A 25,784-nucleotide genomic window follows, 5' to 3' on the forward strand; every position below is an offset into this window, starting at 1 on the left:
CTACCCGACCATATGATAAAATCATGTAATCTCTGTGTATCCATTTTTAAAAATTCCAGTGATTTTAATTAGCTTAACCTTTTTTGTTTTTCTCCTGGGATTCCAACACTCTCTTTATTCAGTTTTAAACGGGAGCTGCAGTTTAAAGAAATACTGTAATAGAAATACTCATTAGAGTGGACTATGCAATTTTTGAATGAGCAAATACTGCATTTATGTTTACTTATGAGAAAACTAAGACATCAAAGTTATCCTATCCTGTAAAGTTGCGATTGAAATAAAATTAAATAAAAAGGAATTAGAAATGATAAAGATAAGAAGGGCATAAAAAGACATTTCCATGAGGTGTTGCTTAATCCCTCATGTGACTCAGGTATGTTAGAACAGCCCCTCCCCCAGCCATCTACAGTATCCACCTACCAAGTCAACCCGAGCCGACCTCCCGCCCACATCCCTCCTGTAGTAATGCACCCTGTAAACTGGGGCCCGGCGAGAAGAGATGGTGGAGAACACTCTTGGCTAGATACTGAAGACTCAAGCCGGTACAACCTCATCAAACTTGGACGTCATACTTGACAACAAATAACGTAAGAGCAACACCCAATTTCCAAATTAACTTGAAGTACAGCCTTTTTCCCTCTGTTATTGTTTTAAATGTTGTTTTAGATAAAAGCAGATACTTAATGTCACACAAGTTACCCTTTATGGGTAATTATTGTTAATTCAAAATACCTTTTTACTTAAATCTCTTAAATTTATGTTACCTATTTAGTTTTTTTTTCTTGTATTGAATATTGATGTTAATTTCAGTAGCAACCTAAAAGTAAATCTGGTTAAAATAATAACCACTCTTTCCATGGTTGTTTAAAATGAAGCAATACAACATTTCTACATTATTTACACAACAATTTAGATCGAATGTGTATGCATCTTCTGTAGCTTCAATGAAGAAATTGTTCTTTTTGTTTCCCCATTTAAACTTCCTCAGCAATTTAGCTTACTAAGTCATGGGAGACCTGCACTGTTAACCTATTTTGCTTGGTCTGATCTCAATATACAGCATTTCAGCATTCTCGTGTTAACATAGGGGCAAAATCACTTCACAGACCTACTGTTAATCGTTACGTACTGTTTATTACCATAGTAATATTAAAGTATTAAAAATTGAAAGTATCAAACCTATAATTAACCATTTGGCTTCAGGATTTTGTGGTTGGCTGAAAAATGTCTTGTTCCATTAATAAGTCATCCAGGCCTTGAAGTGGTAAAACAGCCGCAGTTGAAAATGTTCCGGAGATGACAAGATGCCATCCGCGGTAGATTATTTTACAGTTTGCCATTGTAGGGATAGCCAAACTTTTTTTTTTTATTAACCTTGTAGAATCCACACTATTATGTGAATTAGTTTAGCAATTAGCACAGCTTATCAGTGTTTCCTCGTTGTCCCTTTCTGAGAACCACACTTGTAACTACCTTATTTGCCACCATACAGGAGATGGTTTCAAGTTTAGGAGCGACTGTGCAACATGTGTAAATGAACTATTAGCCAGCCTGAACTAGCATCCCAGACAAGCTTTTTGGGCCGATTGGCAGTTTATTCTCAGTTGTGCTATTCAATGTTTTGTTGAGCACTAAATGTGAATTTTACATTGCAAACTTTGATGCAAAACTGCATATTTGAGCTTTGTAGCCTATAGTATGTACCGGAATATACATATTACCCAACCATTTGAGGCAATCACTGCAATGAAAAATGTTGTTAACTTTTGTGGTATATGGTTTTTGCTGCTTCGCTGGTCTTCAAAAAATACTCGGTGATCGGTGGCTGTTTCCCGACGAATGAGCACTTCAGGGACCACGGCTGATTGGGAAAAGATTTTATTCAACCAATGTCAGAGTGAAGTCTTTCCAAAAAGTTGAGTGGCACAAGGCATGGATGTAAAAAAGCCCTCCCCCCCCCCCCCCAAAAGGGGGAGCGAGCGAACCCGTGCTAGAGCGAGCCCTGGAACCAACGAACGACCCCTGCTCGAACGAGAGACAACGAACCCCCCTCTTGTCAGGCCCGTAGCTTTTATACCTGACAAGAAGCTGATGTCACGGCTTGGGGTAACAGCTGTAGTTTTCAATCTACTAGTTTACTTCAGTCCTAAAAAGGAGATCTTGACCAGCGCTGTTGGTGATGGACAACAACAGCCACTTTACCTTATTATAGGATTGCACACATTGCTGAAACTGAATTCTCCCTGGTCACGGACAACTGGCCCTTCTGTCTTCTACTACGTACTTATACACTACTGAAACTAAAGCTTCTCTGTACAGCAAATATAGTTTGATAGTCTTACTGCTACTAGTGGATCATCTAGTGCAACATACAGATACGCATAAAGTTCAAAATTCACTTCACTTTCAATGACACTATGGGCAAGTGTTTTGACCTTTTCCTCATGAGAAAACTTCTTCAGTTGTCTCAACTTTGAAGGATGCTTTCTTTGACTGCATGTTTTAGTTCTTTTTATCGGTTCAATAGGGTTGAGATCAAGACTCATACAAGGCCACTTCAGAATAGTCCGACACTTGGTTCAAGATGGCGGCGCGTGCACACGCAGCGGCCACTCTCTGTCCCGTTCGGTGTTTTGTGAGTGCTTACTGAGTGTTTGTCCGGCCGTTTTGTGTGTGTTCGTCTCGTGTGATACGTCGTGCTACTAGTGCGGCGGGCATGTTCTGCTCAACATCGGCGGAAGTGGGTTTTATGGCGTTCTGGACTTTGGTGCGGAGAGATTAAGGGCGCTCGGACTGCTTCGTCATTCTCTCAGAAGCTTTGTGATTAGTCAACATCCAATTTGGCAAATTCCAGTCTTGCGTTTTTATTAAAAAAAAAATTCAAGGACAAATGGTGTGATCTGACACTAATGTACTTGTACCTTGACCTTCGAGTTCACCTTTAATTTCTTTGGAAGTCATTCTGAGCTCTTTTGCTACCTTGTGTGCTTGTTATCTGGCTCTTTAATTTGTCATCAATTTTCTTCCTGCGGCCATGTCCTGAGAGGTCTACATATCTTTGGTTCTTAAATTTCTGAATAGTATGTGCAACTGTAGTCACAGGAGCGTCAAGCCGATTGGAGTCTTTACTTTTATCATGTTCATAATTTTCTTTATGATCCCCTGAGACGACTCTCTCATTTGCTTCCCTGGTTCATGTTTAGGCTGCGTGACTGATTATGATGTGTGTTTGAGGACATCTGTGGACAAACCTTGGTGAAACAAGTTCCTATGGTTAAATTATTTGCAGTATATTCTGGGGGTAACATAATTTTTCTGTACAGGCCTGTTTCATGAGTTTGTTTTTCAAAAATAATTCTGCTCAACCACAAGTATAAAGTAATGAAGCATTTTCATTTTTTCAATTGTATGCAGTTTTTTTCATTATTTCATCAGGTTCAAGTTATATTTGTGACCGCTGTGGGATTTTCTTCTATTAAGAGAAGGGTGCCAACAATTTTTTCCATTTGGTTGCAGTGAAACATTTCAAATGAGATTCAAGCATAACAGTGCACTTGAGATGGTGTGATCCAAGGCCATTGAGTTCTTCTCCCCGTGGACTGTGGCTTTCGTCCAGAGTACTCGCCAGGTTGACTCGTGACATGTTGGCATGAAATGTGTCTCCCCTGTTCCCTGCTCTCTTTTTATCAGAACCTTTTGTCACCTACTAAAAACTAAGGTTGAGACCTCCCACTCTATGCTGTCAGTAAAATGAGTGTGTCTAAGTGTGAAGTCGGGGGCAAGTGAAGGAGTATTCATTTCCCATACATTGGCTTGGCATCGGACATGAGTCTGCAGATTTTTCCCAAGGAAGTGACTGCTGCCCCTCCTGCCCCCAACAGATCAAGGCTGGAAAAGAAGGTTTTTAATCCCAGAGAGGATTAAAAACCCCATGAAAGATTAGATGAGACCTCTAGCTCAAAGTGGACAAATTACTGTACCACCTCAGACTTAAGAACCGCTTACACAGTGTTAGATTATGGCTCCATATTGATGTGTGATCAAGAGTTTGACTACATATTTCTGCTACTTAGAGTCTTGTCAAGAGGATGGAATTGGATTGCAAAACTCATATTGCAAGCATAGTCGCCAAATTATAAAGATTAACTGAATCAATTTAATTTGGGACAATTTTGAATTGCAACTTGCCTGGTAATTTGACTCATGTACTTCCAATGGAATAACGTTTCAAACAACTTATCGCTTTTACTATTATTTTATGCTCACAGGAGACGAGTATGGATAACAAGGCGTTGGAACCCGACTCTGTGAGTGTTTCCATAGAGGACAGCATCATTTGTAATGGAGGTACTCAGCAACAGGAGACTTCCATGCTAAAGCTAAAGAAAGTTGAGAACCAGATCACAGAAGCACAGCGCATCACCCATCTACCTAAACGTTCACCTGTAGACCTTGAGTTTATTAACATCTCTTACACCATTCAGGAGGGATCTTGCTGTAAGAGGAGAGGTAATGCACATTAAACTCATCTTTCATACAAATAGTTTTGTCAGTCATCCATTTGGCTTTTGGTTTTGTCAGTCTTCCATTTATCAGTTTTCACTGAGCGGTGAAAGCTTGTGAAGGTGGTGTATGTTAATTATCCAATATAACAGTCAAACATTAATTGGAAATGAAATGTTATGAGGAACTCATAAAATTGAACACAAAAATATATTTTTTATACATAATGTTTTTATTTACCTCTTTATTTTACTTTTATATTTACAGTGATACCCCATTTATTGCTGGAGATGTGTTCCAGAACCACCCACAAAAATCAAAATTCCGCAAAGTAGAAATATACGTATGTATTATTAAGGCATTTAAACAAACACGCGATATAAACACACCGCCTCCTGTGTTTGAACGCAGTCACGTCCGCAGTGACACACATTGCTCAGAGGCACGCCCCACGCTATCAGTGTGTGTTTAGATGCCGGTCACCTGTTGCTTATAAACCCACAAAGTAGCGCATTTGCTAAAGGTGAAGCGTAAAGTGGCGAGGGATCACTGTATTTTTATTCTTTATTACTTTTAGTCTTACAGTTACTTGTCTTACACTTTCTTGTTCACAAACGGATGTTGTCAGCTTTATTGTCAATTTCTCCACATGCCAAAGACACACAAAGAAACCGAAATTTCGTTCCCTGCTATCCCACGGTGACAAGACATGGCCCACAATAGACAATCAAGTAAACAAGTAAACAACAGCGTGCTGAATAAATAATGAATACCGTATTTGCCGGTGTATAAGTCGACTCGGTGTATAAGTCGACCACCTAAAATTCGACGGAAATTTACGATTTTATGATATATCCTTTGTATAAGTCGAGCTCAATTGTTGCATTATATTAAACTTCAAAATTCAATCAGAAATATGCGAAATTTATTGACGAAATGTGTTCAAATTCGCGAGTTTGTAGCGAGCGATCTATACGCCATTTTAAATATTATTTACTTCATGACCCTGTGATATTACGCGCCGAGAGAGACTAACAACAATGAACACTCTTAGAAACTGGTTTATTTTTATAATTATAAAGTGATTGCCGGTACATAGAGTTCAAAATTCGTCTTCATCGTCGCTATTTCCGAAAAGCTCGTTCCATTCGTTTTCGTTTAGTTTGTCGTCATAAAGGGCATCTTCTTGGTCTTCTCTATCCTGAGAGCGTTTGGCGAATATTTTCTAAGTGCCAACGGCTCTTGCGCCATAAAGAGTCCGCCACGGCTGGTTCCCCATGTCGGCCAGAACAAGTGAAAATTCGGCCTCTTCCCCTGGAAGTCCGGCCAAGTTTGGCGAATATTTTCTAAGTGCCAACGACTCAACCGCCGTAAAGTGTCCGCCTCGGCTGGTTACCCATGTCGGCCACCACAAGTGAAAATTCGGCCTCTTCCCCTGGAAGTCTGGCCAAGTTTGGCAAATATTTTCAAAGTGCGAACGACTCAACCGCCGTAAAGTGTCCGCCTCGGCTGGTTCCCCGTGTCGGCCACCACAAGTGAAAATTCGGCCTCTTCCCCTGGAAGTCCGGCCAAGTTTGGCGAATATTTTCTAAGTGCCAACGACTCAACCGCCATAAAGTGTCCGCCTCGGCTGGTTCCTCCGGTCGGCCAGAACAAGTGAAAATTCGGCCTCTTCCCCTGGAAGTCTGGCCAAGTTTGGCGAATATTTTCTAAGTGCCAACGACATTCATTTAGACATGGCGATTGAATGTTTACGTACCGGTAGTTATTGCCGTTGCTTGACGCGCGATGACTCACACATTCGCTCAATACCCAGTACTTCCCCCTAGCAGTCATCGTCGCTGCCTGGCTTTCGATGTCCGTTATTGAGGTGAGAATATTTGAAATTGTCGCTGAGGATGCGTGTTAATGCGACGAACGCTTTATAATGATTCAGTTTCTCGCTGTTTGATGAGCCTGACGGACGCACACCCACGCACAATGAGATGCATGAGAAACGGCCTTGGTTACCATCACATTTGAAGCGATGAATACGAAGTTAAATTTTATGACTCGGTGTATAAGTCGAGGTCGATTTTTATCGGTCGATTTTGGATCGAAAAAGGTCGACTAATACACCGGCAAATACGGTAAATAACACAACAAATAAATAAGAGGAGCAAAAAGGAACAAGTGAGCGTACAGCAGACATTCCAGAAAATAGCACAACAGTGCCACACGCTACGCAGAAGGGGGTACCGAGTTCAGGGTCCTAACAGCCTGGAGAAAGAAGCTGTTGGCGAGTCTGGGCGGTGCGGGAGCGCAGGCTCCTATACCTCTTCCCAGAGGGCAGAAGGTCAAACAAAGAGTGAGCTGGGTGACTCACATCACTCGCAATCGTGGTTGCCTTGCGGGCGAGATGGGAGGTGTAAATAGGCTGTCCATTAACAATTTTCATTCATAACTTGACGACTTGGATGAAATTTTAATTGACTGTTTCTACATACGGCATATGAATCCCTAAATGATCAATACCATGTCTATCTATGTTCAATATTTTTATTAGGATTCAAAGCCTTATTGAAAAGCATCTCTGGGAAATTCTGCAGTCGGGAACTCGTAGGAATCATGGGTCCCTCAGGTGCTGGAAAGTCTACCTTAATGAACATTTTGGCAGGGTACAGGTGAGCTAATCCACCTCTAATGCTAAAGTTATTGTCCATAGTCTTTGCCATGACTAAAATCAGCGCTTTTTAAAGTACCAAGTACAAATCTGATTATTTATCAACAATCAAACAAATAAATAGAAAATGAATGTCCTCATAGCAACTTTATTACTGTACTGATTTTATCTCTTGCACTTGGGTATTTTCTGTACCCGTTTGAATGTATCTTTTATTCTGATTAGGGGAAAAGGAATGAAGGGTCAAATCCTTGTAAATGGGAGACCCAGGGACCTGAGGTCATTTCGGAAAATGTCATGCTATATCATGCAACAAGACATGTTGCTGCCACATCTTACTGCACAAGAAGCCATGATGGTAAGCAGTTATACATTATATTTGAACCTTTATATAATGCATGTTCTTGCTGATATTCACTTTTTTTTTGTATTGTCTTGTGATTATATTACAGGTATCAGCCAACTTGAAGCTCAATGAGTCTATGGATGTGAAGAAAAAACTGGTAAACTAAAAAGAAAACAGACAAAGTACACAGGGGCAATATATCAAATTCTGGCAATTTATAACATGCTCAAAAGTAATTTTGCTGTGTTAATATTTGGGGTATCTGACACGTAGCTACATGTGGTCACAGTGAGAACCAAAAGTAAAGTAACTGTGGTTTGTTCATCTTGAAAAAATTTAATGTTCTGCATACAAAGATGTGCCAATAAGCTAAAATTTGATCATTATCACACTCGTGGCATCAACCAAGGACTTTTGCCAAGTATTGCCAAGCGCTCACACCCCACGTTGGCATTTGTTTGCTTGAGGTCAGAAGCATTTTGAGCGTAGCCAACGAAAGGGGATGTGCGCTTTAATGTCAACTATGATTCCCCCAATTGATTTTTTGCTCTCTTAATGTTCATGTTTCTTTGATAGGTTAATGAGATTCTGATTGCCTTGGGGCTTCTTGAGTGTGCTCATACTCGTACCAGCTCACTATCAGGCGGTCAGTGTAAAAGGCTCGCCATTGCCCTTGAGCTGGTGAACAATCCACCAGTCATGTTTTTTGATGAACCCACCAGGTAAAAAAAAAACAACACACACATATATATATATATATATATATATATATATATATATATATATATATATATATATATATATATATATATATATATATATATATGTGGGACAGACAAAATAGTTCCATGTAGTTACAGAATCCAAAGTTCAGATGTTGCATATATTGGAAGCTTCCAGATGTGAACATGCAAACATGCTCTAAGGGGAATTATTTAAGTCACAGTGATGACGTTAGATGACCATATCTCACAAATTAACATTTTACTTGTACAGTCATAAATTAAATCATTGTCACAAACAATGGGGTATAATCTACAATAGATTAAATCTTCAACAACCTCAAGATTTAATTTGTAGTCGATGCTGAGGTCATGTTAGTCAAGTCTACTTTTTTTCCATTGACAAATTCCTTAACTTATACAAAAATAACATTAAGTCATATTAATTCATCATCATTTTAGGCAGATGTGAATCGGTTTAGTTGCAGTGAGTCACTTGCAGAATATGACAATTTAATAAGTGACACATGTTCTGGTTGTTATGGTCCCTTACTGCAGAGATAATGATGAATAAGCATGCCTGTTTCTCTTCACCACACTTTCCCTATGCTCATTGAGTTTGTTTTGTTTGCTTCTGCAGTGGCTTAGACAGCACATCGTGTTATCAGGTTGTGTCCCTCATGCGTTCTTTGGCGCTGGGAGGAAGGACTATCATCTGCACTATCCATCAACCAAGTGCTAAACTCTTTGAGATGTTTGACAAGGTATACATTTTTTCACAAAGAAGCACACACTCACTCAAACATGGATTTAAATTTTTGATCATACTTGTACCGTATACATGAATTCATTAAATGTTTTATAATTGTTCTTCCAAGTGATTTGGTTAACCCAGCTATGGGCAAACTACGGCCCGCGGGCCACATCCGGCCCACGGGACCATTTAATCCGGCCCGCCAACCCTAAATAAATTGTATTATTAAACTTTTTTTTTCTCTCGGTCATTTTGCCTGCAATGACTGCGTTTCCCCAGTAGATGGGGAACCACTCGCCTGCGCATTTACTACAGTCAGAAAGCTCGGTGCACACTCACAAGTGCGTGTACGTACTCAGTAGTACGGAAATGGCGCACTCGCGCTCTATTTGTAGCAGTGCCGAATTTAGAGCGTGGGCTGTGACGACAGCATTCTTGTAATTTGCGCGCCGAGTTTTCGGATACAGTTTTACGCTAAAGCCACCCACAAAGCTTCCCTTGGAATCCTTCCATTAAAAGGAAAAGCAAGGTGGACACAGTGCCGAGTGTTTAAAAAGAGTGGCCAATTTGGCTCGACGTACGCGACGTGACGTTCAGCCACATGAACATCAACATCAAATGAACACTGAAAATGAAGGAGAGGCTTTCAAGTTTGTTGTAAAAAAATGCATTTTGAATATGATCTGTACAAATAGCAGGGATTGAAACTAGCGACCATTCTCATTTTCAAACAATGCAGGATGCTCAAGGACATTGATGCACCACCTGTTTGTGACTAATCTTAACCTTTAAAGTTCTTAAGGCTTACTTTAAGGAAGTGTTTTCCGTTTCCTCACCTCTGTTACCAGGTGTTTGTGAGTTAAAACTCTGCTCTGATTTTCAGATACCCCTCACCGTGTTGCCGTTTTGATTACTTTATTTGGATGTATGCTTTCACCGTTTCTTCAAGATGATGTATTTGGTCAGAATGTTTGCCGTTTGATGTGACCTCATAAGATAAACATCTTTCATTAATCTGACCTGCAGGCACTGAAGTGATGGAGACTGTTATTCATAATAACAGTGTCGTATTTTATGAGAGGGCGACTCGGTGGGGCACTGGGTAACACGTCCGCCTCACAGTTAGGAGGGTGCGGGTTCGATTCCGCCTCCGGCCCTCCCTGTGCGGAGTTTGCATGTTCTCCCCGAGCCCGCGTGGGTTTTCTCCGGGCACTCCGGTTTCCTCCCACATCCCAAAAACATGCTTGGTAGGCCGATTGATCACTCCAAATTGTCCCTAGGTGTGAGTGCGAGTGCGAATGGTTGTTTGTCTCTGTGTGCCCTGCGATTGGCTGGCAACCGGTTCAGGGTGTCCCCCGCCTACTGCCCGATGACAGCTGGGATAGGCTCCAGCACGCCCGCGACCCCCGTGGGGACTAAGCGGTTCAGAAAATGGATGGATGGATATTTTATGAGAATCACTGATAGCAGTTTTTTAGGGATTTTTTTTTTTAATGCTGTTAGTAAATGCATTTGTTTTCAAAAAAACTTTTTTGAATATCCATGCTTTACTACCTACTAAAGGCCAAAACCTTTTATTCAATGACCTTTACAGGTCATTTATATTACTTCACACAAACACTACATCCATCTGCTCCTGGTTCGGCCCCCCGGTCAAAATTTAGAACCCAATTCGGCCCGCAAGTCAAAAGGTTTACCCACCCCTGGGTTAACCCATTCAGGGTTTGACACACACTTTTGTAACCCGGTTTGTCCTTTTTTCCATCTCTTTGTTTGTTCTCACAACACTCATCAATCATCCTTCATTTCCCCTGCCCTGTTGCCTTTGTTACAATATGAGTCATTCATCCAACCGCAGGATGAGAACATGAGAAGTCATTCTGAGAACCTGTTTGTTTCTGGGATTACTTTTGTTTTTATTTTAGATCTTGTTTCATACCAGTCCTCAAGATAACCTTGTTGACCTTTTCATTGCATTTATTAGAAAAGTAAATATTGATTTCACTTCATTGTTTGTCGAAGAATTTGTGACCTTTGCTTCTCCATGAATCTTAAATAGCTTGGAGCCCCCACACCCCACAAATTGTTTTGCACAGATTCATCCTCCATAATATCTCCCTCCCCTAAAGAGTGATTAATTGAACAAATTTGTCCTTTCACAGCTCTACATCCTCGGCCAGGGTCAGTGTATCTACAAAGGCACAGGCCCCTACCTTATTCCCTATTTGAAAAGACTGGGACTTTACTGTCCCACCTATCATAACCCCGCAGACTTCAGTAGGTCTATTTTAACTTTTTTTTTTTTAATGATAAAACTTCTTAATATTTCCCTCCTTTTCAATTACATTACATCTCCCTGATTCTGATTCAGTCATTGAAGTGGCATCAGGAGAGTATGGAGACCTGAACCCAGTTTTGTTTGAAGCAGTCCAAGGAGGAATGTGTGGAACAGAAGACAAAAAGAACCAGCGTGGTACCAATGGCTCATTGGTCTATACCACAGAACATTCCAAGGTGGGGAGTAAACAAAGTGTTGCTGTGCATCAAATTCTGAATTGCATGATTTCTTTCCCCCCTCAACTAAACAAAGGAGCACACTGCTTAATTCAATCAAGGCTTTTTATGAAAATAGATTGTTTGACAGCATAGCGAAGAACACAACCAAAATTTTAAGATACACACTATAATCAAGAATGAGAAGCTCAATTAAGGATAAAACTACTTTTGTGGATATTACGTTTGTGTCGTATGTCAGAAAAGCGGTATGCATCTCAAGTTTATTTATATTGATTCGATTTGAAGGAGTAAACTCTGCTGGTTTAAAATATAATATATAATATTTAAAAAATAAAACTTGCTTGAAGAAACCATAGTCTTTGTGGGGACAAGTAAGCAGGCGCAAAATTAGGTCTAATTCTTAAGATTATGTACTGTAATAAAAAATAAAAAAATACCTGTCTCAATTTTGCTCAGGATACTGGACACATAGAGAGACATACTTTTGCTACAAGCACACTGACACAGTTTTGCATCCTCTTCAAGAGAACCTTCATAACTATTTGGCGAGACCAGGTAACTGATTATAATGCTCTACAAATACTTATTCAACATGTAGCATAAATATACCAATATAGTCATACTACAATGAAAGATACAAGTTTTTCTCTGATTTCAGGTTTTGACCCACCTCAGACTGATGTCCCACATTGTCATAGGTGTGGTGATAGGCTTGCTCTATCTGAACATTGGTAATGATGCCAGCAAGGTGCTTAACAACACTGGATTTCTCTTCTTCTCAATGCTTTTCCTCATGTTTGGAGCACTCATGCCAACTGTGTTAACCTGTGAGTATTAAAAAAGAAAAGAGCAGAGAGCAGCCACCTTGGAATTCTCATGATTCTGTCAATCAGTGTAGGTACATGTCTCTTCTATTTCAGTTCCTCTGGAGATGTCAGTGTTTCTGAGGGAGCATCTGAACTACTGGTACAGCCTGAAAGCCTATTATCTAGCCAAGACCATGGCTGATATTCCATTCCAAGTGGGTTGGCAGTAATTGAGCCTTAGATTAAAACAATCAGATGTCCACATTACTCTACAGCAGGTGTCATCAACCTGAACAAAATACATAGCGCCACATGTCACTGAGCAGCATGTAAAATCTCGGTGGCTATTCTCTGTAAATCACACTTGCAGGAATGTAAATTTGGAAATTCTTGAGATGTAGTCAAGCATCCAACAGGTTTTCTGGAAGATTTGATCTCTATCATCCCTTTGATACAAGAAGTGTCATACTTCCACCACTCCCTCAAAGCTTAAGGCCCCCAGTGAGTCTGGGTCACCACAAAATGATCAAATAAAAAAAAAAAAAACTAGCAATGTTCAATGGTCACTATTGTAGCACATGATCAAACCATAACATTTGTGGGGACAAGTGAACAGGCACAATGACAATGAGAAGATTAATTACTTCCAACTACCTTTCTATACCATGAGGGGAGCTAGAGCCTATCCCAGCAGTCATCGGGCAGTAGGCGGAAAACACCCTGAACTGGTTGCCAGGCAATCACAGGGCACATAGAGATGAACAACCATCCGCTCTCGCACCTAGGGGCAATTTGGAGTGCTCAATCACCTACCATGCATGTTTTTGAGAGGTGGGAGGAAACCAGAGTATCTGTATCCATGCAGACAAAGAGATCATGCAAACTCCACACAGGGAGGGCTGAAGGTGATTGACAGGTGCACATAAATTTTAGTTACAATGCCGACTTAGAAACACAACTATCGTTAACGGGTACCTGATCCCAGCTGATTGGTCAGCAGAATTGTAAAAAAAAAAAAAAAAGCTATGGTCTGTGGGCACCAGGTAGCTCCCAAGGACCATGTGAGTACCCCGCGGGCTTGCTCCAAAAATAGCTCAACAAAAATGGGCCGTTGTAATTTTCTAATAATGTTGTAGAAGTGATCATTTGAAAATGTAAATGTATATCAAATGGGTTAAGCTCGCATAAAGTATTCATCAATTAATAAAAGAGCCATGATAATTTATAAAAGCTATGACTGTCCAATGAATAAAAGCAGAAACTACAGGAAGCAGCATTGCAAGTGGTGATAGATCAATAATACTATACTATAGGCATTATATTCAAGTAAGAATTAAACTAGCAACTCATGATAACAATATGTCGTTTCAGGTGATTTGCCCCATCATGTATTGCAGCATTGTGTACTGGATGACAGAGCAACCTCCTGAGGTCAGCCGCTACCTCCTCTTCATAGCGCTGTCTATTTGCACTTCTCTGGTTGCACAATCCCTCGGCTTACTAGTTGGTGCTGCTTCCACTTCATTGCAGGTACTCTCGCTCTCTCTCTCTCTGTCTGTCATATATATATATATATATATATATATATATATATATATATATATATATATATATATATATATATATATATATATATATATATGTGTGTGTGAGTTGTCACCTTATCGTGGTGGAGGGGTTTGCATGTCCCTATGATCCTAGGAACCATGTTGTCTGGGGCTTCATGCCTCTGGTAGGGTCACCCATGGTAAAAGGGTCCTAGGAGAGGGGTCAGACAAAGCATGGCTCAAAAGACCCCTTTTGAAGGTTACAGTATATAGACTTAATTTTCCCTCGCCCGGACGCGTCACTGGGGCCCCCCTCTGGAGCCAGGCCTGAAGGTGGAGCTCGAAGGTGTCTGGTGGCCAGGCCTTCGCCCATGGGGCCCGGCCGGGCACAGCCCAAAAAGGGAACGTGGGCCCCCCTTCCCATGGGCTCACCCCCTGTGGGAGGGGCCAAAAGGGTCAGGTGCGTAGTGAGCTGGGCGGCGGCCAAGGGCGGGAACCTTGGCGGTCTGATCCCCGGCTGCAGAAGCTGGCTCTTGGGACATGGAATGTCACCTCTCTGGCTGTAAAGGAGCCCGAACTGGTGTGTGAGGCAGAAAAGTTCAGACTAGACATATTCGGACTTGCCTCCATACACAGTTTGGGTACTGATACAAGCCCTCTCGAGAGGGGCTGGACTCTCTTCCACTCTGGAGTTGCCCATGGTGAGAGGCGTCGAGCAGGTGTGGGCTTACTTATGGCCCCCGACTGGGCGCCTGCACATTGGGGTTCACCCAGGTGAACGAGAGGGTAGCGTCCCTCCGCCTTCGGGTGGGGTGACTGGTCCTGACTGTTATTTGTGCCTATACACCGAACAGCAGCTCAGAGTACCCACCCTTTTTGGGGTCCTTGGAGGAAGTGCTGGAAAGCGCTCCCTTTGGGGACTCCATCTTTCTACTGGGTGACTTCAATGCTCACGTCGGCAATGACAGTGAGACCTGGAAGGGCGTGATTAGGAGGACCGCCCCCCCCCCCCCCGATCTGAACCTGATTGGTGTTCTATTGTTGGACTTCTATGCTCGACACGGATTGTGAAAATGAAGACCATGTTCAAACATAAGGGTGTTCATGTGTGCACACCCTAGGCCGCAATTCGATGATTGACTTTGTAGTCGTGTCATCGGATTTGCGGCCGAATGTTTTGGACACTCGAGTGAAGAGAGGGGCGGAGCTCTCAACTGATCACCACCTGGTGGTGAGTGGACTTCGATGGTGGGGGAAGATGCCGGTCCGACCTGGCAGACCCAAACGTTCTGTGAGGGTCTGCTGAGAACGTGTGGCAGAATCCCCTGTCAGAAAGAGCTTCAACTCCCACCTCCGGCAGAGCTCCCACATCCCGGAGGAGGCGGGGGACGTTGAGTCCGACCATGTTCCATGCCTCCATTGTTGAGGCAGCCGACCGGAGCTGTGGCCGTTAGGTGGTCGGTGCCTGTCCTGGCAGCAATCCCCAAACCCGTTGGTGGACACGGGCGGTAAGGGATGCCGTCAAGGTGAAGAAGGAGTCCTATCGGGCCGTTTTGGCCTGTGGGACTCCGGAGGCAGCTGACAGGATTTCTAGGCGCAGCCGAGGCGTTGAGGGTGTCCGGTTTGGGGACCTCAGCATTGCGTCTCTGCTTTTTGCAGACAGCGTGGTGCTGTTGGCTTCTTCAAGCCGTGATCGCCAGCTCTCACTGGAGCGTTTCACAGCCGAGTGTGAAGCGGTTGGGATAAGGGTGGGCACCTCCAAATCTGAGTCCATGGTTCCCGGTCGGAAAAGGGTGGAATGCCCTCTCCGGATCAGGGATGAGATCCTGCCCCAAGTGGAGGAGTTCAAGTATCTTGGGGTCTTGTTCACGAGCGAAGGCAGGATGGAGCGTGAGATCAACAGGTGGATCAGCTGTAATGCGGACTCTGTACCGGTCTGTCGTGGTGAAGAGAGAGCTGAGCCAAAAGGCAAAGCTCTTAATTTACCGGTTGATCTACGCTCCTACCCTCACCTATGGTCACGAGCTATGGGTCGTGACAGAAAGAAGGAGATTCCGGATACAAGCGGCCGAAATTAGTTTTCTCCGTAGGGTGTCCGGGCTCTCCCTTAGAGATAGGGTGAGAAGCTCGGTCATTTGGGAGAGACTCGGAGTAGAGCCACTGCTCCTCCACGTTGAGAGGAGCCAGATGAGGTGGCTCGGGCATCTCATCAGGATGCCTTGCAGAACACCTCGGAGGTGTTCCGGGTATGTCCTACCGGCAGGAGACCCCGTGCTGACCCAGGCCGCGCTTGAGAGAGTGTCTCTCAGCTGGCCTGGGAATGTCTTGGAATCCCCCAGGGTAAGCTGGGCGATGTGGCTGGGGAGAGGAAAGTCTGGGAGTCCCTCCTTAAGCTGCTGCCACTGCGACCCGACCCCGGATAAGTGGAAGAAGATGGATGTCTGGATGGATGGATTTTCCCTTGGGTCACTTTGTGTGTGTAACTACTGCATGTCTTTGTACCGGTTCACAGGTGGCCACATTCGTTGGACCCGTCACAGCTGTCCCGGTGCTACTTTTCTCCGGATTCTTTGTGAACTTTGACACAATTCCAAAGTACCTGCAGTGGACCTGCTATGTGTCATATGTCAGGTTTGTGCAGTATATGTATCAGAACATATCAAGGAGGGCATTACTATCTGCTGCTCAGTAGATGTTTGATAAGTTTTCTCTCAACAATATACAAGTTCATCCCGTGTACCAAAACATTAGTTCACATTGAGTGTTTTTCTTGCATTGTTTGACAGAAGAAAAAGTTTCATGTTTTCAAACGTCCCTCCCAGGTATGGTTTTGAAGGAGTGATTCTGTCTATCTATGGGATGAATCGTTCTGAGCTGGATTGTCCAGACAAGGCGTGTCGCTTACAACAGCCTGAGGAGGTTCTTCAGCTGTTGGACGTAGAAGATGCCAAGCTCTACATTGATTTCATTGCCTTGGGCGTTTTCTTTATCATCCTGCGGCTGGCCACCTACCTTGTTCTCCGCTATAAGATAAAAGCTCAGAGGTAGCTTGTTTTACAGAAGATTTGTACTGTTGCCATTCCAGACATCATTTACACAACCCGAAATACGCTCTTTTACCACATTGATGTATTTTTTATTTTTACTGCACACATCGCTGCTAAAATATTTGCTGAAGGTGTCAATAATGTTTGATTATGAACTTGTATATTACCGTAATTGCCGGACTATAAACCGCACCGGATTATAAACCGCACCAGCTAAAATTCAGGGATATTTCTTGTTTTTTCTTACATAAGCCGCACCGGACTATAAGCCGCACTTGCACACGAGTTTTTTACAAAGAAAGACAGTACATAGAAAGCCTTTTTAACGTTTTAATAACATACTTGAACATGTCTTTCTAAACATTGCCTGTGACGCAGCAGTAGTACCGCAGCAACGCGGAAGTGTGCACGCGAGTTATTAGCAAAGAAAGATTGGACACAAAGTTTTTTTTAAAGCTTTAATAACATACCTTAACATTTCTTTCCAAACACTGCCTGTGACGTGGCAGTAATACCACAACAACACGGAATTAACACAGCAAAGTCACTGAGACGCGGCGGTAATGGCGGCGGTTACACAGCAGCAACACAGTAGCACAGCACGAACAGGGCTGGTTAAAAAAACATACCAATAAAAGTACAAAAAGAGCCGTCTTCATCTTCCTCCTTAGTGTCCGATTGGAATAGCGTTAGATATCCTTCGCCTCACACTTTCTCAGTCTCTCTTTCGTCGTCGGTTTTATGCATTTCTTCGAGTGTGAAGAGGTTCTGTTCATGCTAATCTTATTCATGCACGAAGCGCTACATTATATTAAACTAGCGAGCGACACGTATAGCTTAAAAGCGGCATCATATTCATTTATTTTATCCCCCATAATGACGGTTTGTGTATAAAAGCTTCCTGTCTTTGTGTGAATGTGGGTGTGTGCGTGATGCGCGAGACGATCACGTCTTCTTCGGCGCATTATCTCTTCTTCGTCTGTCTCGCTCTTGCTTCCTGCTAGAGCGCCCCCTGGAGAGCGGAGGCCCTAAAAATCCATAAGTACGCTCCAGAGTAGACACAAGATAATGTCATCAACATCGACTGCCTTTGGCTTAAAAGCTGCATCATATGCATTTATTTTGTCCCCCATGATGACGGTTTGTGTACTCGGTCAGTAATGTCCGTCTTGATCGCGTGATGCGCAAAATGTAAACAAAAACTAGCACGTCTTCTTCGGCGCATTGTCTCTTCTTCGCCTGTCTCGCTCTTGCTTCTTGCTAGAGCGCCTCCTGGAGGCCGGAGGCCGTAAAAATCCATACGTACGCCGCGCCGCCGTTTAAGGTTCAAAGTAACCTTCTGAATAAAATGCATTAAAAGTTCACATTCATTACAACCTGTTTTTGGTGAGCAAAATGTCAGAAGAATTGAATTTAAATGCTGATTGATTGGGTTTTAATACAATGCAGATTACTTCACTGGTTTCTTTTATATCAAACAAGTTGTTATCAAACAACTTGTTTGATTTAAAAGAAACCAGTGAAGTGATTAAAAAAAGGAAAAACAAGATGAACTTAGTACAATTACAATGCAGATTGTCCAAACAGCGCCACTGCTTTGTGTAATCTCTGAGTGATATGGCAGAGTAAGAGAAAGGGTTTAGAGCACAGGTGTCAAACTCAAGGCCAGATAGGGCCCACCACATCATTCTATGTGGCCCGCGAAGACAAATTGTGCATCAAATTCGTGTGTCATTACTAGAATTGCAAATTGTCTTCACTTTTAATAATATTTGACCAGTTTTTACTCGTCTGATTTGAAAACGAGTTATTTGTCAGTTTTTTTTTTGGTAGCTTTTACTGTATATAATAGTGTTAAGAGTAAAAGTGATCAAGTCATCACAAAAATCATGAAAAAAATCTTATATAAGCCGCACCTGACTATAAGCCGCAGGGTCCAAAATTTTGGAAAAAAGTCGCGGCTTATAGTCCGGCAATTACGGTACCTCAATACACCAGGCTTACTCTTCTGTTTTTAAACGACTGTAGTTCAGTCAGAGCAAACTCAACAGAGCATAAATATATTTTTAACACCAAGCATGGGTGTGCGCAGTGATTGTTTCCACTCACAAGGAGAAACAAGTCAAGTCTCCCCTCGAAAAACACAGTTTACATCATATTATGTAAGTCTAATACTTATATCAGCTCAAATGACTTTAGAAATCAATTCATTCTTTTGCTAGATGGACTTATTTGTAGATTAATTAATATAACCATATGTTCTCAAATGTTATATTCTACATACAATATGTGAAATTCTTTCAATGTGAATCAGAATGTAATGTTTTTTTGTGTAATTATCTCCTTGTGTTTATGCACTAACATACAGCATGAGTATTTAAGATAGAAATAAATGAGTATACTTTTATTTATTTTGTACCTACACAACCATCATCATGCAATCATGTTTGGTGATAAATTTCATGATCAATATGAAAAACACAATGCATCTGGACTGCACATTAAAAGGAGCGCTTGGAACATGGCCAAAAACTGGAAGCAGCTTTATATTGCATTTAACATGATGAATTATTTTTTTCTCAAACTAGTTTTTTGTTTATGTATTTTATGTTTTTTAGCTGGACTGCACAATCATTTCCAGTAATTGAGAATATAATAAACAATGATTTGATTAATTTGACGGAATGTTTCAAATAGTTCATCAATCACGTATGACTTGTGTTGAATAATGTAACATTTTTATTGTCTTAAAGCTCTTGATGAGGATTTTCCATATATTATTTTGTCTTCATTATGTCAGATATCATCAACCTATATTAAGCCTGCCACCGCGACTTTGCAGATCTATATCATACATTAAGCAGGCACAAAACTAGGCCCACTTGCACTTGCAGAATCATATTCTATAATAGTGACACTGTCACAGAGGCAGGTTTTTAGCCTGGTTTGAATTTGCTGTGATGGAGAACTGTACTGCAGGGAAGAAGAGATGCAAATGCTCACCAAAAACTGTCTAGGACAGGGGTCTCAAACTCGAGTCCTCAGGAGCCGCATTCCTACATGTTTTCCAAGTTTCCCTTGTTAAACACACCTGATTCAATTACCAGGCTCCTGCAGAACGTGAGGATGAACTGATCATTTGAATCAGGTGTGTTTAACGAGGGAAATGCGGCACCCGCCAACTGGAGTTTGAGACCCCTGGTCTAGGAAGTGCAGATGTTGAGGAAAAAAAAAAAAATCTCTATTGATCGACCCCCCCTCCCCCCCCCCCCCCCCCCCCCCCTCTCATGTACAGGACTGTCTCAGAAAATTACAATCTTGTGACAAAGTTCTTTATTTTCTGTAATGCAATTAAAAAAACAAAAATGTCATACATTCTGGATTCATTACAAGTCAACTGAAATATTGCAAGCTTTTCATTCTTTTAATATTGCTGATTATGGCTTACAGCTTAAGAAAACTCAAAAATCCAATCTATATATAGCAAAGCAACACTGTATTTTAAAATCATTTAACGGGTGGGCTAAATGTGATTGCCACATGCAGCCAGGCTGTGGACTGCCTCCAACTACTGATAAGAAGCTAGACATACAGCATTATGTTGCGACATACTACTGCACTACGGCCAAATACACTCACTAATAGACTTTAATATGTCAATCAAACCTGAACTTTTTGTTATCTTTTAAATGCAAAATATTTGATACATTTCATAAATATATTTTTAATTTAGGTTCATTTGCCACTATAGTATGTCCACTAGAGAGAGAACAGTGGACATTTTACCTAGGTTTGCTAGTGTCATGCGGTCGCGTTTATTTTTCCGGTTTTCTGTCTCGTCGGTGTCGTAACTTTACTTCCTGTTTTATTTTGTCATCCCTTCCGTTTCAGTTCGTGTTTCCTTCCTTGGTGTTTGGTTGTCTTGTCTTCCCTGATCCCGATTGTGTGCACCTGTGTAGTTGACACTAATTGTCAGCACCTGTGTCCCCGCCCTTTTGTGTGTATTTAGTCCGTGTCTTCCCCTTGTCTTGTGCCAGTGTGTCTTGCCTCGTCCCGACCACCAGCGATTCTTTGACGTCCGAGCTCTCAGTAAGACTCCTCCTTTTTGTCTCGCCACAGAGCGACGCTTTTTGTTAGTGCCTTGATCCCCATAGCCTTTTTGTCTCGCCACCGAGCGACGCCTTTTGTTAGTGCCGTGATCCCCAGAGCCTTTTTGTCTCGCCCCAGTGCGACGCTTTTTGTTTGTACTTTTTGCCACGTGTTTTCCCTCGCAAGAGGCGTTTTGAGTTGTACTTTTGATCAGTGTGTGTGCTGGAATAAATCAGAGAAAGAAACGACTCTGCATCCGAGTCCTCCGCCTTGTTCCCAGCCTGACAGCTAGTCTGTCATTTGTTCTATATCTGTGACCTGTATACCTTTTTGTGTTCGCTTCCAATCGTTTGTCATTCGTCATACAAAACCCCTTTGCAAAAAAATAAATAAATCATACTACAGATGAAAAACTCAAAGAGTACCTACACCATACAGTACCATCACTGGGACGGAATTCCCACTTCTAAATATAGTGGTAATTCCCACGTCAGCCGTATTTCAATTATTATGTCTTTGATGTGGAATAGGCCTATTGACAATTAAAAAAAACTTTAATGATGTTGTGACTGGTTGGTGTAAGGTTATTTGTTAGATCTTAAAAGGTTCCCACTCCTGGCTCCGAACGGGAGCAGAGCCAAGTACACCGACTACTTATTGTAGTTTACATGACTCAAATTGTTCAAGCATGGGCATGTCTGCCGCTAATAAACAGGTGTCAGGGTTCTATTTAGAGCATAACAGAATGTTTGGCATATCGTACGTGACAAGCAGTAATTTAAATTATGAAAAGGAATAATACTGCTCGTAAACAAATACTTTTATTTAGGGCAGTGGTTCTTAACCTAGGTTCGATCGAACCCTGGGGGTTTGGTGAGTCGGTGTCATGGGTTCCTCAGAGCCGCCACTGTGGAGGTCCGAACATACCTGATTTATCGTGTAAATTTGTGATGACGCATATCTGAACAGGTCTTGCAAAGGCAACAGCAGAAGTCACACTGCAGGTGTGTAATTTGTTGTGAGTTCATGCATTATGTTGGTTTTGTTCTTTGAACAAGGTGATGTTCATGCATGGCTCATTTTGTGCACCAGTAAAAAACATCGATGTCTTGAATTTGAAAAAACAAAATAAATTCACTAAAGAGGGGTTCAGTGAATGCGCATATGATACTGGTGGGGTTCGGTACTTCCAACAAGGAACCACTGATTTAGAGCCTTCCATCCATCCATCCATCCATCCATCCATCCATCCATCCATCCATCCATCCATCCATCCATCCATCCATCCATCCATCCATCCATCCATCCATCCATCCATCCATCCATCCATCCATCCATCCATCCATCCATCCATCCAGCTTCTGTACTGCTTGTCCGCATTCACACTCACACTCACACCCACAGGCTGGTGGGAGGAAACCAAATTCCCGGAGGAAACCAATGCAGGCACGAGGAGAACATGCAAACTCCACACAGGGAGGCCCGGAGGTGGAATCGAACCCCCCACCCTCCAAAATATGAGGCGGACATGCTAACCAGTGCACTGCCGAGCCGCCTATTTAGAGCCTTTTATTGATCAATTTAAATTACAAAGTACATATATTTTGATTAAATCTGTGATGCAAGTACCTAAAAGTTAAACAAATATCTGATGAGTTTTGATACAATCTTCTGGGTTGTTTTGAATAACAACCCAGAAAGGTGGGTCAAATTGACCTATAGTATACATTTTTGACGGAATTTGTTTTGTTTTGAGAAGGGGTGCCATGAAACACCAATAGTCACGTCCGTGCCAGAGCATGCTCGGCCGGCAACTTCCCTCAGCCACACCCCTTCGTCACCGTAATGTCTGTCACCTGCTCCCTCTTGTTATCCCATGTATTTAAACTCTGCCCTTGTGTTTCTCCCTGTCGGTGTCCACTGTTGTGTCCCGTCTGTGTACGCGCCGAGTGTTCCTGTCTTGCTCGTTCATTTTCCCCCTGGTCTTGTGTGGAGGCTCACGGGCAGAGTCGGTTCCGTGTTCGAGTGGACTTCTGATTTACTGTGCTGTCCGTGAGTCTCTGTCCCGCATGTGTTTGTGTTCACCCACTTCCCTTCCCTTCAATAAACCCTGGTCCCAGCTGCATTTGGTCGCCCTTGCCCTACTCATTCATGACATAGAGGACTTTGTACAGTCCATCTACAACTAAAAAACTACCTATTGATTCAAAAAACAAAATAAATAATCTGAACTGCAAGTATGCAGTGGTTTGCTGAACAGTATGTCTCGAGTCTCACACAAAACTGCAATGACTATTACCGTGATCCATCCATTTTCTTCATTGCTAATCTTCACTAAAGTTGCTGCCTTGCTGATAATAAATTAAGAAATAGAGTCACCTGACTTCCATGCATGCAACGTGGTTTTAATTCCCACTTAATCAACTTAGTCTACAGTACTTGCCCTGCTATTGAATGGAAACCAGTCAAGGGAGAACAGTACGACTGAATATGTTTGGCCCACTCTAATCACAAAGCGACACTGACCTATTTGGTGGGTTGAGTTGTGTCACATGCGATGAGTTAAAATTCACAACTGGTTTGTGTATGTACTGTGTGTGTAATACACATTTACTACCCTAATGAATATCTGAAAAAGCTGTGCACATTAATCGAAAGACAACAGTAGAATTTCTAAAACCTGTTGATTTACAATCATAATAGGTCTGGATCGATATCAAAAGTAAGTAACATACACAAAATACACATCATACACATAATAATCATGAGCACAGTTTTACCTCATTTTAAGCTTTCTTCTTTATCCATACCAGTTTATGTTTAAAGCAAAACATGACTTTAAAAACGAAAACACTATTAACACATCTCTTTTTTTTCTTTTTTTACTTCTTTTTCCAACAATGATATACATACCGTATTTGCCGGTGTATTGGTCGACCTTTTTCGATCCAAAATCGACCGAAAAAAATCGACCTCGACTTATACACCGAGTCATAAAATTTAACTTCGTATTCATCGCTTCAAATGTGATGGTAACCAAGGCCGTTTCTCATGCATCTCATTGTGCGTTGCACTTAGAAAATTTGAACCGTGCGGTGTGCGCGAGTGCGCGGCCCGCTGGAAGTCCAATGAGGCGCCGCGATCTCCTGCGCGGTGCTTATAAAGTGCCGATCCGCTCGGCTTGGAGCTATTTCCGACCTCCCGTTGGTGCCGGGCGGCGTGCGCGAGCTCGCCGGCCGCGATCTCCTGCGCGGTGCTTATAAAGTGCCGATCCGCTCGGCTTGGAGCTATTTCCGACCTCCCGTTGGTGCCGGGCGGCGTGCGCGAGCTCGCCGGCCGCGATCTCCTGCGCGGTGCTTATAAAGTGCCGATCCGCTCGGCTTGGAGCTATTTCCGACCTCCCGTTGGTGCCGGGCGGCGTGCGCGAGCTCGCCGGTCGCGATCTCCTGCGCGGTGCTTATAAAGTGCCGATCCGCTCGGCTTGGAGCTATTTCCGACCTCCCGTTGGTGCCGGGCGGCGTGCGCGAGCTCGCCGGCCGCGATCTCCTGCGCGGTGCTTATAAAGTGCCGATCCGCTCGGCTTGGAGCTATTTCCGACCTCCCGTTGGTGCCGGGCGGCGTGCGCGAGCTCGCCGGCCGCGATCTCCTGCGCGGTGCTTATAAAGTGCCGATCCGCTCGGCTTGGAGCTATTTCCGACCTCCCGTTGGTGCCGGGCGGCGTGCGCGAGCTCGCCGGCCGCGATCTCCTGCGCGGTGCTTATAAAGTGCCGATCCGCTCGGCTTGGAGCTATTTCCGACCTCCCGTTGGTGCCGGGCGGCGTGCGCGAGCTCGCCGGCCGCGATCTCCTGCGCGGTGCTTATAAAGTGCCGATCCGCTCGGCTTGGAGCTATTTCCGACCTCCCGTTGGTGCCGGGCGGCGTGCGCGAGCTCGCCGGCCGCGATCTCCTCCGCGGTGCTTATAAAGTGCCGATCCGCTCGGCTTGGAGCTATTTCCGACCTCCCGTTGGTGCCGGGCGGCGTGCGCGAGCTCGCCGGCCGCGATCTCCTCCGCGGTGCTTATAAAGTGCCGATCCGCTCGGCTTGGAGCTATTTCCGACCTCCCGTTGGTGCCGGGCGGCGTGCGCGAGCTCGCCGGCCGCGATCTCCTGCGCGGTGCTTATAAACAGCCGCATGCGCACGGCCTCCCGGAATTTGAACACATTTCGTCAATAAATTTCGCATATTGAATTTTGAAGTTTAATATAATGCAACAATTGAGCTCGACTTATACAAAGGATATATCATAAAATCGTAAATTTCCGTCGAATTTTAGGGGGTCGACTTATACACCGAGTCGACCTGTACACCGGCAAATACGGTATATTTGTCACGCCCGTGCCACAGCACGCTCGGCCTGCACTTCGCTCGGCCACACCCCTTTCGTCTTGCTCGTTCATTTTCCCCCCGGTCTTGTGTGGAGGCTCACGGGCAGAGTCGGTTCCGTGTTCGAGTGGACTTCTGATTGCCTGTGCTGTCCGTGAGTCTCTGTCCCGCATGTGTTTGTGTTCACCCACTTCCCTTCCCTTCAATAAACCCTGGTCCCAGCTGCATTTGGTCGCCCTTGCCCTACTCATTCATGACATAGAGGACTTTGTACAGTCCATCTACAACTAAAAAACTACCTATTGATTCAAAAAACAAAATAAATAATCTGAACTCCAAGTATGCAGTGGTTTGCTGAACAGTATGTCTCGAGTCTCACACAAAACTGGAATGACTATTACCGTGATCCATCCATTTTCTTCATTGCT

The 25,784-nt window shown here is 43.2% G+C and overlaps 1 pseudogene; it reads left to right on the forward strand.

Moving 5' to 3' along the window:
• The first annotated feature begins 465 nt into the window (after positions 1-465).
• On the forward strand, positions 466-19,584 carry LOC125972221 (ATP-binding cassette subfamily G member 4-like; annotated as a pseudogene).
• The last annotated feature ends 6,200 nt before the right edge of the window (positions 19,585-25,784 follow it).

Source organism: Syngnathus scovelli, chromosome 7, assembly GCF_024217435.2.
Source record: "Syngnathus scovelli strain Florida chromosome 7, RoL_Ssco_1.2, whole genome shotgun sequence".
Classification (NCBI taxonomy): domain Eukaryota; kingdom Metazoa; phylum Chordata; class Actinopteri; order Syngnathiformes; family Syngnathidae; genus Syngnathus; species Syngnathus scovelli.